The following is a 14,694-nucleotide window of genomic DNA, read 5'->3' as shown; positions in this document are numbered from 1 at the left end:
TGCATAAAGGCCGCCTCCCCCGCGCGGCCATTAGCTCGGACGCTGTTTGAAGGTGGATCCTTTTCACCTGATTGGACGGAGCGGCTTGTCAATTATAAAAAAAAAAAATGAAAAAAATAAATAAAAAAACCACTGTGACCGCGCGCGCGACTGTGCCCTCGCGTCCTCTCTGTAGCGCCGCCGACCGCGCGAGAGAGAGAGGGAGGGAAGGTGGCATTATTGTAAAGCTGTAAGAGCAGGCAAACAGGAGATATATATGATAACTGTGAAATATAAGAGTCATTTCCCTCGTTTCCAGTTGCCTCTCGTTATAATACACATCAGTAGAAGACCGGTAGTTTACTGGAGTTAAGTACAGCCTCTGGCTACTGGGCTTTTATATGGTGACCGTTTGGGTTACAGGACAGAACTGGCCATGAAATTAACTTCATTAACCCGCAGGGAAACAAACATCTGTTTTCCCATTACAGTGGTGCTATCACCGAAAAATTGTTTGTAGCAAGAGCTCTGAAGTGCAGCATGCATGGCCGGATTTTGCATATTGCACAATGCAGGTCTTAGAGGGACCCGCTTTGTGACAGGTCCTCATGTTTAGATAGTAAAATAAACTAATCTATTTTAAAGTCCCCCTCCATTCAAAAATGTGTTTTGTTTTTTGTGATGTGTGAAGAATCAATGTTGTATTTGTTGACCTGGGAATGAGCTTGAACCTGATTTTTTTCACAGATTATCTGTATCATGTTCTACTGCCAGGACGTAGTGAAAGTTCCAGCGAGTATGACAAAAGGTTATTTTTATAAAAGTTACTGCAGCTTTAAGTCAATGACAATGGGAAATATTGTGATTCTGGCAAAAAGAAATAAACTATGGTTAATGTACACCTGTCAGAGCTCATAAAGTTATGGCTGATCGGTGTATGTATATAAGTCAAATTGACACAAACTCACTTTATCCTGTCTTGCAAAGAAAACAGTGAAGTCAGACAAACCTACTGTGGCTCCATATTTCATCTATTAACTGCGAGAGAAAAGCTCCAGGTGTTACTGTGTGACAAAGAACACTCTCTACTTCATCTCTTAATGGCACAAATGTCATTTTAAAGGAGAAATTGTGGCTGCAGAGAACTATTTTGCACCTTTTGTCTCATCATATGACAGCAGAGCCTCCAATGATGTCCTACGTGGTTACATAATGATTTCAGCTGTAGTGCATTATTGATCCCTTTTGTGCTGACATGGTTTTACACTATACTGTTATTTACAAAATCCATTGACTGTAGCAGCCATTATCTAAATGTATATAAGATCTCTATTATAACAATAAAGCAGATTTAATTAGCTACATTTAACAGAACTCAGAATAACAAGTAACCCAGCCCTGTTCTTTAACTTGTGCTCACATTTCAGCTACAATGTGTGTATGACAACTCAGTTAATGTGTACATGACAGCTGACATAATTTCAGCTGGTTATAACTTCCCTGTTGCAAATGTATTGTATGTGTCTGGGTGCGTGAGGGAGGAGCATGTACAGTATATTGATGATTTTATTGTACTGTATTGTATTCTTTTGGTACCATTTGTTCTCATAAACAGCACTGTGATAACAATTGTTCTTATTTCACAATTCACACTTTTTAATCAAACAGACAAACAAGAAATCCTGCCTTGTGATAGTATGCAGCTGTCAGACAGAAGTAAATGTGTTAGTGTGTGTGTGTGTGTGTGTGTGTGTGTGTGTGTGTGTGTGTGTGTGTGTGTGTGTGTGTGTTTTCCCTTATTCTAGAGCCTGAATACAAGTTCTGGGGGTGTGAAGAAATAGCAGAAAATGACAGTAAACAGACAGAGTATAACAGAAAGGAGGAGAAATGTGTTACAGTCTGATTAGTCAAGGTCAGCTGGGGCCTCTCGTTGGGACTGACATAATCTCTTACACAAGGTAAACGTCCATCATCCTGCAGGACCCCTGCAACACACACTTATTGGATGCTACAGTGTGTGTGTGTGTGTGTGTGTGTGTGTGTGTGTGTGTGTGTGTGTGTGTGTGTGTGTCCTTCAATCCAAGGTAGGCATCATTAACTCTGATAGCCACATAAAACAGACTGAATGTATAGAACTAAACAGCGATATGGGAGGCAAATGGCTGGAATCATGGAGGATCCAATGTGCAGGACTTATTCTACCATTTTAAAGGAATAGTTTGACAGTTTGAGAAATATGCTTATTGGCTTTCTCGCCGAGTTAGATGACATCCCCCGCACGTCTGAGAGTAAATATGAAGCTAGCTGACGTGGTTTGTTTTTTCCTGATGCTAAGCTAGAACAGATCATCAGGTCTGAGGGTGGTCTTAGCCACATGCTGAGGGAACTGCTGAATCCATCATCAGCTGCCAACAACAGCAATTTTGGCATGAAATAGTAGGGTTATCACCATAGACTGTATAAGTGAAAATGGATGTAGTTTCCGTGATGTCACCTGTAGGTTTCTGAAGAGATGTTGTAAAGCTCAATGTGGTTGGCTCTGGCCGTCGCCATCTTTGCCGACTCCACTGGCTGCCGATTAATCCAAAAAATGGGCAGAGACGTGGAACATGGGTGGTGTTGAGGTGGGCCAAAGGAAGAATGCTTACTGAAAACAGCTCCCACCTGTCACTCAAAGCAGCCACACTCTTATTGATGCATCATTTTAAGCCTTAATATAATTTAAACAGGTGAGTTGGATAAAAATTCACCCCACGTACAGGTGATAAGAATTGGGGAATCTGCTATAGAGAATAAAACATTTTTTTGTACCAGGCTGTAAACGTTATGTAAATGTTTATTTCTGCTGTAAATTTGGGCACTTTAATATGGGGCCTTATGTAGATGGACTCGGTTCTGTAGCCAACCTCAAGTGGTCATTCAAGGAACAGCAGTTTTTGGAGCTTAATTTCTCGGCCACGGAGGTTGCCGCTTCATGACACTAATTAAGGTTCTGTTCCATTTAGTGTAGCAGAGCCTTTTCCATGAGCCAACATGCACAATAGCAGCACCCTGACTCTGTTTTACCAGAATAGAACAGAAAAATGGATGAAAGGGGCTGGCCAAAAAGGTCTATCTTGGGTGTTCTGTTTAATGCATACGAAACCAAAGTGTAAAAATGAAATGGCTGTGATCTACAGGGGGTTATGGTAAGGTCTTTTCTTACTTTAGACAGAGGCAGGATAGCTGTTAACCTTTTTCCAGTCTTTGTCCAACGTTAGGCTCCCTGTCTCGTCGTTGTAGCTTCATATTTACTGTATCGACACAAGAGTGGTATCAACTTTCTCATATAACTCAGTGCAAAACCGAGTGAGTCTATTTCCCAAAATGTCGATCTATTCCTTTAAGTATCAAAATCTTCTCCTCCTTTCTCCAATTTGTCTTCCTGTCTCTCCCCTTCTCCCCCCTCTAATTCAAATATGTATTATTGAAACCACATTAATTGATATAAAATGAATCTCTCGCCCTCTAATTGAAATATGCTTTATTGAAAATGGCATGAATATAGTATGAACCTCTCTCCCTTTTACTTCTATGAATATTCATGGGCGTGTGCATGTGTGTGTTCAACGGCAACAGAGGGTTGCCACGGGAGACAACCCATCGAGCCTGTCCTCACCCTCTCATCCCTCTCTTCCCTCTTTCATCTCTCCTGTCCTCTGTCATCATCCGACCATTCATCTCCACACTTTGGCACTGTTCGCTGTTGTACTTTCCTCGACTCCTCTTTTGACTACTTATTCCTTTGACGCTGCAGTTTTTTGCCGTTTTTGTGCCACTTCATATCACATTTAAAAGGACTTTCCAAAAAAATAAAAAAATCTACCGCTGGCAATGATTGGAATTATCACCTCACAGGCTGATTTTTGTATCACAAGCACAAGATATATTATAATATGGATATTTTGCCTGTTATAATAATAAGGCAGACCTGAAACATACAGTATATGTGGATCACAGCACGAAACTGTGATTTCAGGCCTATTCCCTCAGTGTGAGGTGATACAATCTATTCATGCTAATTGATGGGCAAGTTGGCAGCCCGATAATGAAATTCAAACCTCCATTCATGCCTCAGTGTGCGTCTGTGGTGTGTAATTCTGTGCGACGGCGGCCTGTAAACTGTCTAATTGACCTTTCCACGCTCCACAGAGGACAGGTCCTTCGTCCGCCTCCTTCCGGCTACTATTCCCTCCCTTCTCCTCTTTCCCCTCCTTTTCCATTCTCCCCTTGACACTTCCGCTCCTCCTGTCCTCTAGTTTCTCCCCTCCATTTTTAACCTTCTTCACCATCCATTCATTCCGTTGTTGATACATAGATACTGAAATTGCTGATCTGATCTTAAGTTTATAAATGTTGCTGCTGTTACTGTATGGGCAAGTGTATGTCTTTTTAAAGACGCCTTTTTTGCTTATGAGCGGCACCAAAGTCTGTAATTTTCAATCCTCACATTGTAAATTTTATCCTGAAAGTTGATGAGTTTTCCAGACTGGATACTACAATTACAGACATATAATCAGCCAACATGGACTCTTTAAAATAGTTACACTACTCTTATAACAGAGGACATCAATGGAATGGATACAAGGAAATTGTGGTCGCTATTGTTATTAGCTTGGCTATTTGCTATTTTATGCAGGATGCCCCGTGCTGGTTGAGTGGCGATTCCAGTGACATTTCCCTCTGACCAATCAGTGGACTGCAGTGTTTTCACGTCACCTTTTAGTATCAGCTCAGCACGCTTGAAACCTTGGCTGAGGCGATACTAAAAAAAGGTAGCAGGTACTATCAACAACTTTTGCCAATGGAAAACCAAAAAACAATGCTTTTGGGGTGCCTGGATAGCTCACCTGGTAGAACCGGCACCCTATGTGCCAAGGGTTGGTCCTTGCTGCAGCGGCGATGGGTTTGAATCTGACCTGTGGGACTTTGCTGCGCGTCATTTTTAACTTAACATATAAAAAAAACATTTTTATGCAACAAGTTTTCATCCCAGATCGTCAAATACCAACGCATTTGTCACGGCCCTCTGCGTCTCATACAGATGCACAAAGTACCCTTTAACGCCTGGATGACACTCACCGGACAGCCAGAAAGCCTTTTTAACACGTGGTTCCCATTATGAAATGGTCGCAGTTTGCTTAACTACCTGGTTTGGCAGCAGTTAACTTACACAACGTACACTACATGATGTAAGTTAAATACATTACGTCAGTTAACTTACGTTACGTGACTTAAAATAAATCAACATTGACTTAAAAGTCCTGTGTTTGTGTCACCCATCCATTCTCCCAAATTAGACTTTTATCCTTTTTATACTATGTCACCTGACTTCCTGAAGGCTTTCTGGCAGCCCAGTGCGTCTCATGCAGACAGCAAAGGGTGCCTTGTGTGTACCTGGTTAAATAAAGATTATATAACATAAAAATAAGAGTATATTAATAATAATATGCCATTCCAAAAATATTTTGTTCTTCGTCTCCACCTCTCCTTTCTCTTCCTCTTTCCTCAAAGTCTTGACAGGCTACAAGGCCTGTAGTGTACTACTACTTTTACTGTCGCCTTTTCAGGTTTCAAACCTGCTGCTGTGTCTGAAACAGAGTCCAGTGACCTTTCAAAGAAGATTCCTCTCATCTTCTTTTAATCACCTTTCCATTCTTTCCTCCGCCGTCTCTCATCTTTACCTCTCTTCCTTGCTTCTGTCTGTAGTAATGTAGTGAGATTAGGGAAAATGTCTTGTGATGACCTCTTCATCGCAGGTCAACATCTGCCATTTTGTCTGATGGTGTAGATAGAAAGTGGGAGTCAGGCTTCCCTAGGCAGTACGAGGACTGTAGCATCAGACCAGGAGATTGTGTACCATGTTTGCAGAAACACTCAGATGTTTGTTGTTGACATGACAGGTGTTTATTCAGGACAATCTTATTATTCAGATTGAGATCAGCCTCCTCGATGGGCAGGAGAAGCGGGGGAGTCATTTTAAATTAGCTGAAATCTTCAATCTGTTCAAATATGCTGATGAGTTTTTCTAAGACTGTCAGTCTATAAAATCTGCGGTGAAACCTGCATTTAGGAACTTCTAAAGCCTTAAACACATAATCAAAACTGTTTGGTGTTCAAATAGCAAAACACATGTTCATTATGTATGCAGTAAAGCATGAAAACTGCCATGCCATATTGCCATGCTATGTATTCTCATATAGTGAATGTGAAAGACAAGGTTCTATTTTTTGGAAGTTTGACCCATACTAACAACTAAAAGTTAGGATACCTTTGCCTCTGCTGCATCGATTGTGACTATTCTTTTTAAATCTTTCTGTGAGTCTTCAGTGTTTTTCAAGGGCAACACTAAATCAATGGAGAACCCCTTTAACGATCACATCCAACTGTATCACATTGTTTCATTGAGCCCTGCAATCATGATCTGTGGCAAAAGTCTGTGAGAGTATGTGCTTAGCGAAACATAATTAAAGAGTATTATTAAAGAGCTACGAATGTCACACGGAAGAGAATGGAAATAATGCTACGTAATCCCAGTATTTAAATAGCATGATAAAAAAAACATATATCAGCTTTTCACGCCACTTTCAAGCGTGGTCATTCAGAACCACTATAAACACTTCAGCAGTGCATAAGCGCTACTGAGGAGAGGAGTCCATCCATTCAATCCACATCCACACCGATATCTTCATTACGGCATCACTGTCCTTAGAAGCAGCTGTCCTGTCAGCAGCACAGCTCCAGAGCCGCTGAGAGGGCAGCAGGCAGACAAACTGTCTTCATGAGGCTGACTGGACAGGACTGGAAGTGTACTGGACAAAATAGCTTTAGTATACTCCCAGCTTCAAAAAAATGTGTTGATTGCAAAGTTTATATTATGTTAGTGATTACTATAGATGCAAGCATTTCTCTTGTTTATTAGTATCAATTCTAAAGTACACCAGCATACTAGCTGCATGTTTGCTGTTTGTCTGCATATTTCTGTGTCCTCTACATAAAAACTGTTACCACTGGGCCTTTACCAGTTCTCTGTCATTTGTAAACATGTAATTTTCCTGTCCCACTTGAATACATGTTTCATTTTTGTTGTGAAAACCTCTACCATACTCAAACCACAACACATCCATGACTTGTCCCACAAAGGTGTCATATAAAACTGGAACAGTGGCTGTCTAACCAGAGCGGGGCGCGGGGTTCATTGGCACTTAAGCTAGTATTCCTTTTGTTTATAAATCATGATTTGATCTTCTGATGATGCATATTACAGTATGAACTTTGTCTCTTGACACTTTTTTTCAGACAACTAACGACTCTAACCTCTCTGTAGATGGAGTTCGCTGGTGTTAATGACCCTGTCTTTTAGCAGACCAATGGATGTACCACCTTGGGCACTGAACCGCTTAATCATAAGGGGACAAAAAAGGAAGCAGACAGGGAGAGATGAAATGAGGGGAAAGGGGGATGGGGGGTGGTTGTTCGGCAACCATGACGATCACCTCGAATCAGACAATAATTCCACTCCACTGGCTTCACGTGGAAAGAGAAGAACAGGGATGATAAGGGGAAAAAATGTGAGGAGGAGAAAGACGTACTCTGACAGAAGCTTAATTAACTGTGGTAATGAGTAAGAGAGGAGTTGGGGGGGGGGACAGTAGGCTATGTGTCTGCATGGCTTCGTTATAGACAATTCAAGCTGGCCATATGCCCCACTTTGTTACTGTTACTTCACCTGTCAAGGTTTCCATTCACAGATGTCCAGATTTACCATCAAATTCACTCCTATTTTTGTAACTGTAAATTGGTTCTTGCTTCCAGACAGAGGCCGACAAAAGTAGGCTTCTTATTTCCAGTATACAGCTGTCGATTTTTCTCGGCTGAAAGGACAACTGGCAGAGTCAGGTGAAAAAGCTGTTTCTGGATGACTTTTCAGTGTTCCCTGCTGACTTGTTTTAAAACGAGAGTCCGATAAAGAGCCCTAAATATAAATAAGGAAACACCTTGGAACATCATATTTGTAGGATGCTATGCATTAGAACTTTGCTGAGAAAAAATTTTAATCTCTACACATACATATATAGTATACATGCATACAGACAAATTTAGTTTTACTTATATGTCTTATGTTTGCCATCAGTGTTATTTGTAATGTTTAACATTGAGAAGATTTAATGTATGTTTTAAAAAATATATATCTATAGATATATAATTATATATGTATAATCAACTGAAAATAAGATTTGTTGTGTTTTTGTTACCTTAGAATGAGCCTTTTTATATCTACAGAGGGAGAGGGTGCTCTTCTACAGAGTCCGCCATGTTGAACCGCCATGTTTCTACAGTAGCCCAGAATGGAGAAACCAAACAGGCTCTAGATAGGGCCTTTTGCATTTTTCTCAAATTTCCCTGCCACCCTTTCTTCTACATGGTTCGAAGGTGTGCGTTATACAGTTGCTTGCAAACTGCAAATTCACCACTAGATGGCACTAAATCCTACATCCTTTAAATCTATTCCTTACCTTTTTGCTCTTGTGTTTTTACAACACCCTCATGCAATATTTTGTCATTGTTTTTATAGAACTCGACAGTCAATATTATTTAAATGAAATTACCAATATAATATCACCATTTTAATTAGAATAATGTGATTGCCATGTGATGCCAATATCCTGAGAAATGACTACGATGTGCCCCTCACACAGATTTATACATGAACACAAACAAGCACTCATACACACACCTGTTCACACACTTGCTTTTCATCTCCCTGGCCTGTCTATTTCCAGAATGCCCCCAACCTGCACACACATGTCACTGACTCACACACACAAGCACAGATACACACATACCTGTCGCAGGAGAACACACACATTTCACTGCCATAGCTACCGTGAAGCTGACCCAGTTTCCATGGTGACAGCTACGGGGTCGGTTGCTGGCTGCCGATCCCCAGGACACACCCATTTTTCACTAATACAGAGAGAGAGGGATGGAGAGATGGGAAGTGAGGCAGAAAGATGCTGACAGAGGAATGAAATAGTTGAAGAGAGGCAAATGAGAGAAATAAGGGATAAAGAGATGAGAGAGATGGAGGCATGAGAGGGGAATGGGAAAGCAGAGCAAGTTGGCCGTGAGAGGTCCAGAGGTGGAAAAGTAGTTGCAGAAGTAAAAGTAAAATCATGTATCCACTAAAAGTGACTCCTGACCTTTCAATATAATTGCATGGAAACTACTCATCACCACGTATGATGTATAATGTGATAAGTGTGGTCATGTCTACTCTTGAAATGGCCTCACGTTTGCATAAAAAGCACCCCACATGTAAAACTGTCTCCAAAAGTCCTTATGTCACCATATACTTGCAGTGAACCTCCCTATGTGTACATAATTTGCATAGACATCCTGTCTCCCAACAGATTTGCATCTAATCTGCCTATACGTGGGTACATTTTGAGTGTGCAAATACTTCTGACATTGGACGTTTTTCAGGGAGGTTTTTCTTGTTAAATATATGTAGATGAGTTGAGTTACTACAGAAATGATTGGTAACATAGGGAGATGTTAGGTAGTTGTATGGTAATGTTAGATGTCTTTATCCCGATTTGTGATTATATTGGGAGATTTAATTTAAAGTATGTGTAGGTTTTATATGGATTGGGCTCACTCATTTTCTAGCTAACTTACTGCTATTAAGCAGGAAATGTTTGACATTTTGGGAAATACACTTATTTGTTTTTTGCTAAGAGTTAGATTGATACCACTGTCATGTAAGTACGGTAAACATGAAGCTACAATTGGCTGATGGCTAACTTAGCCTAGCACAAAGACTGGAAAAAAGGTGGAACAGGTAGCCTGGGTCTCTTCTTTCCTTTTCTCTCCTTAATTCCCAGAATGTCTCATGGTTTCTCTTTTTTAAATATTTCAGTTTTCAAATATATTCCACCCAGTAATTTATGAGTGTACATGTAATAAGGGGTAAAATATGGAAAAAAGATTAAATCTATACTAAATAAAAATAAATTTAAATTTCTCCCCACTTCCCCTGTAGACCTTTTCTTACCCAAAGCTCTGTCTGCTTTTTCCTCCCGCCATGAAAAGACTTGTGTGGCAGGACAAAGTTGGAAATCAGTTTCTATTCCTGTAGATATAAACGCATTACAGCAGACAGAAGGTGATGTATGTTACCAAGGCCCTAAAATAACTGCTGGGGTAAATTTAGGCGCAGCTCGCCTCCGGCATAGTAGAATAGAATAGAATATGTGAATTAGAGCTGGGCTCTTTGGATGAGCTGCGAGTCTGCATTTACTATGACAAAGATAACAGGTGGTGGTCATTTCTGGTTTGTTTGTGTGTGTGGAGAGCCCGAGTGAATGAGAGAGCGAGAGGCGAAGGTGACAGGGATTTTCACTTCAAAGGCAGGCAAGAGCACAGTGCAGATTAAAGCACACCAGGAATCAAAGGGCCTCAGGTGGAAGGCAACACACAGGTGTCCCCTGTATGTATGTATGCGTGTGTGTGTGTGTGTGTGTGTGTGTGTGTGTGTGTGTGTGTGTGTGTGTGTGTGTGTTTGTGTGTTTGTGTGCATGCATAAGTGTTGTAGAAGAGAGAGCATGTTTATTTTTACCTCTTATCTCAACCGACACCTTCCTTGGCTCTTGCTCTCTTTGGTTTGTCTGTGCGATTCAGGACAGAGATGAAGGAAAATTTCCCACAGACAAGAGCTGCTCTCTGTGTGTGACCTTGTAGACATCCACAGAAGATGCAACGTACGAGCCTTTTGTAGTGTGCAGCATCCTGTCTTGCACAAAAAAGCACAACTGCAACTATAGAGACGGTAGTGTACTACTAGTGCTACTGCAGAGGTGGGAGACAAATTCAGACCTTGACTTAAAGCAGCAACGGTGAGCTTTCATTTGATTGTGGCAGCCCCTGTGGACAAAAACAGTAGTGTTTCCACTGCCTTGTATAATTGATTTCAATGGGAATACAACCAAATCTGACCTAGTGGCCAGCATTAAGAATAACTATATAGAAATATCCAATCATCTCACTGATGGTCTTGTTGATGTAGTTTATATAGAGGCATCAGTGTTAAACTGAGACTGTTTTATAGCCAGTTAAAACGTCCTTGTAGTACGTTTAAGTAAAAGAACCAATACAACAATATAAAAATACTTCATAAGTAGAGGTTTTATTTGCAAAATATACTTGGAAAGTACACAACATGCAGATTTAGTTTTTATACTTTAATATACAAATAATCTGCCTCTCAAGATCTCTTATTGGCTTCAGACATGGATATATTACACGTGTACACAATCAGAATAACTTTTTTAATATTATGAAACATTTGATGTGAAGATTCAAAACGTATATAGGATTGTGTATGTGTACGTTTTTGTTGTAACTGACAGCAAATATGGGTTTAAAATAGCATCATAACCAATACATAACAGCTACAGACCTTACTCAAAGTAACCTTTACTCAAGTCAAACCATGTCACCAGCCAACCTTTCTGACTGTGTAGGGGTCAAGGGTCACCTGGTAATGGGGAAAAAATTATTTTTTGACCAAATTGCTTGACACCATCTGGGCATCTTATTCATCAGTTTGGTTTGATTGTCATTTTGTATTGTATTTAAGCTAGTAACATTTCCTTAATGTCTAAGATAAGTCACAGTAAATACCTTCCATTTAGATTTAGTAAGAAATTTGGATTTCTTTATGCTCTTTACTTCCTTTCCTCTGACAAAAAGATGTCCTCCCATGACTAAAAATGCTCCAAACTTTGCAGAATGGGCTAATCTCATCGAAAATGATGCAAAACAGCTATCTTTTGCACAGTAAAGCCCCTCTTTGCAATGCACTCTTCCCCATTAGGGAGAGTCAGTAATGCCCAGCAGATTATTTAATAGCAAGACGAAATGGAGGCAAAAAAGAGTGCAAATACTGAGAGAAAAGAGTGTAAAGAGAGAGAGATAATATGACAGGCTGCTGATAAATACAGGAATGGAAAGTGAGATAAGGGAAAATAGGGGAAATCAGAATGTGTCATTAAACAACACACAGATAGATAGATAGATAGATAGATAGATAGATAGATAGATAGATAGATAGATAGATAGATAGATAGATAGATAGATAGATAGATAGATAGATAGATAGATAGATGGTGCAAGGATCCGTGGATAATGAGAGAGGAGAGGAGCCTCTTTAGACTATTGACATTTACTTTGTGTTTCACCTCGTAAGTGAAGTGTGCAAAAGTAGCATTAGGGAGAGGGAGAAATAGGGCGTACAAGTGCACACACCCACATGCAATCATACACACACACACACACACACACACACACACACACACACACACACACACACACACACACACACACACACACTCATACACACTCTCTGAAATGCTTCCCCCTATCCAGTGCAGAGTGTTAACCATGCAGACAGCCATTAGAGCCCCTCCCAGTGGAGAGCACCCGGCGTGGGCCACAGGGCTGAACCTCTCAGCCTCCCCTCTCTGCCGGCCATGGCTCTCCACACACCCACTCAGCACTCCACCACGGGGAGAAGAGTGTGTGAGCTCCATTTACCGCCCCAACAGCTAAAGTAGTATCATGCACAGCTAAAAGTGTCTCCGCCGCTCATACTCACACCAGGCAAGGAGCGGAATACATCAGCTTAACACACTTCTTTAAAAATTCTCCTCCGTCTTGGCTGTCTTCAAAGTACACATAGCCATGGGTAAACACACAGATACACACACACACACACACAACTTACACAAGCTGACAAGTGTCTGCTTCAGTACAGGTCGCCATAGCAACATGGTCAGCAGCGTTCTTGCTCTTTGGCTTCGTCGAGCATGACAGTGAGGCTAGTCAGTATTTGAAGTGCACTCACACGTGCACACATGTGCCTACCTCTTTACACACACACACATACAGACATTCACACAGCATGCATGTTCACTTCAAACACACCCTGTACACAAAAGGTGCATTCTCTCGCACATAAAGACATGTGTGCCAGTGTTTATTCATTTGTTGTGTTTCTGTTGGTCTCAGAGGTGATTCGGTGGCTGTAAATTCTCTTAACATAAGAGAGCAACAGCGCCAACATTACTAAATACTGCCATCTACAGCACAGACAATGCAAATGCATCAACAACCACAATGACCTCATAACATATAGTATGTGGACACCTGAACTTAACATCCATAATATGAGAATGCTGAACATGTCATTCCAAATTCCTGGGCATTATTGTGTCTCCACTCTTCTGGTTTCAGGCTCTCTACCAGATGTATTTCCAGCACCAAGGTTGCTGGGGTCTGGCTCAGAGTTCCAGTTTATCCCAGAGGTGCTGGATGGGATCGAGGCCATGGCTCTGTACAGGCCAGTCAGGTTCTTCCACCAGGAAAACCATTTCTTCAAGGATCTGACCTTCAGCACAGGAAGTGGGAACAGGACAGGACCAAACCCAAACTGCTGCCAAATGCTATTTTCTAGAATATCAGCTTTAAGACTTCCTCTCATTGGCACTGAGGTTCCTAACCCCAAACCATGATAAACAATTCCAGACCAAAAGTATGAGGAGAGTCCAAATACTTTTGGCCATATACTTTGTCATTGACATTCAAATGAATAAACCTACTGTGAATACTTATTCATACAAATACATAAAAAGTATAAGCTGTCCAAAGGGAATTCAGGACCACGGTCAGCGACACACAATCTCACTGTAATGAGCACAAACAGCCACTAGAGGGAGGTATAGGTTCATATCAGCAGCACTATGACCATTTCCTTGAACCACAGAACAACCGCAAAGTCCTTAGGTGCCTGCATAGAGTCGACAAACTAATGATAATACCATCTATATGACTTAAAGACAGGACTATCTCCCAGTGTCTTAAACCCAGATCAAAGTATAACTTGATTGAACTAAACAAGACGGTCATGTTTGTTTCCGTTAAATCGAGCTGCCCAATAAAGGAATGAATGTGTCTATTGTTTCAAATGCTCTCTAAACTCAGAAAAAAATCAGTCCGAAAAACAGAAAAAAATTAATTATTCAGAAAATCTGAAAAAAATTACTCAGAAAAACCAACCATAAAAATAAATTACTCTGAAAAACAAAACAAAAAAATACATTTTCAAGTGAATGCAATATGCTTCCGTAGGTCTAGACCATACTCCTTAGAAACTTATTTACCCAACAGTTCCCAGTTAACACAAAAAGGGAGGATGTTACCTGGAGAAAAGGAGAGAAATTTAGCATCCCACTGTTACTGTATCACAACTGAGCAAATAGACTGCAACTTTTATTATTTTGCTTTCGATGAAATGACATAAAATAGTGAAAAATACTCATTACAGACTACAGAATATTTGGTTATCTGTGAAATTGTTTCAGTTCTTCTTGAAAGCTTCAGTAACTCCAAATAAGTTGTTTTTTGTCATCCCAATTACTTTGGCTGTAATTATGTAATTTCCCCATTTCCCGATCTCTAGAGATGACTAGAGAGATAGACTATCTAGAGATACAACTTGTCTGATGGGTAAAACCATCTCCACATTGCTGCACAGGGCAACAGATCCTGGGGGTGCATGATAATTGAATGATGATTTTTGCAATTAAAAGACTCTCAAGCGGTTGTCTTTGATCT

This window comes from Dicentrarchus labrax, unplaced genomic scaffold (assembly GCF_905237075.1).
Source record: "Dicentrarchus labrax unplaced genomic scaffold, dlabrax2021, whole genome shotgun sequence".
Lineage (NCBI taxonomy): Eukaryota > Metazoa > Chordata > Actinopteri > Moronidae > Dicentrarchus > Dicentrarchus labrax.
The sequence above is the reverse complement of the archived record's forward strand: the minus strand, read 5'-3'. Positions refer to the sequence as shown.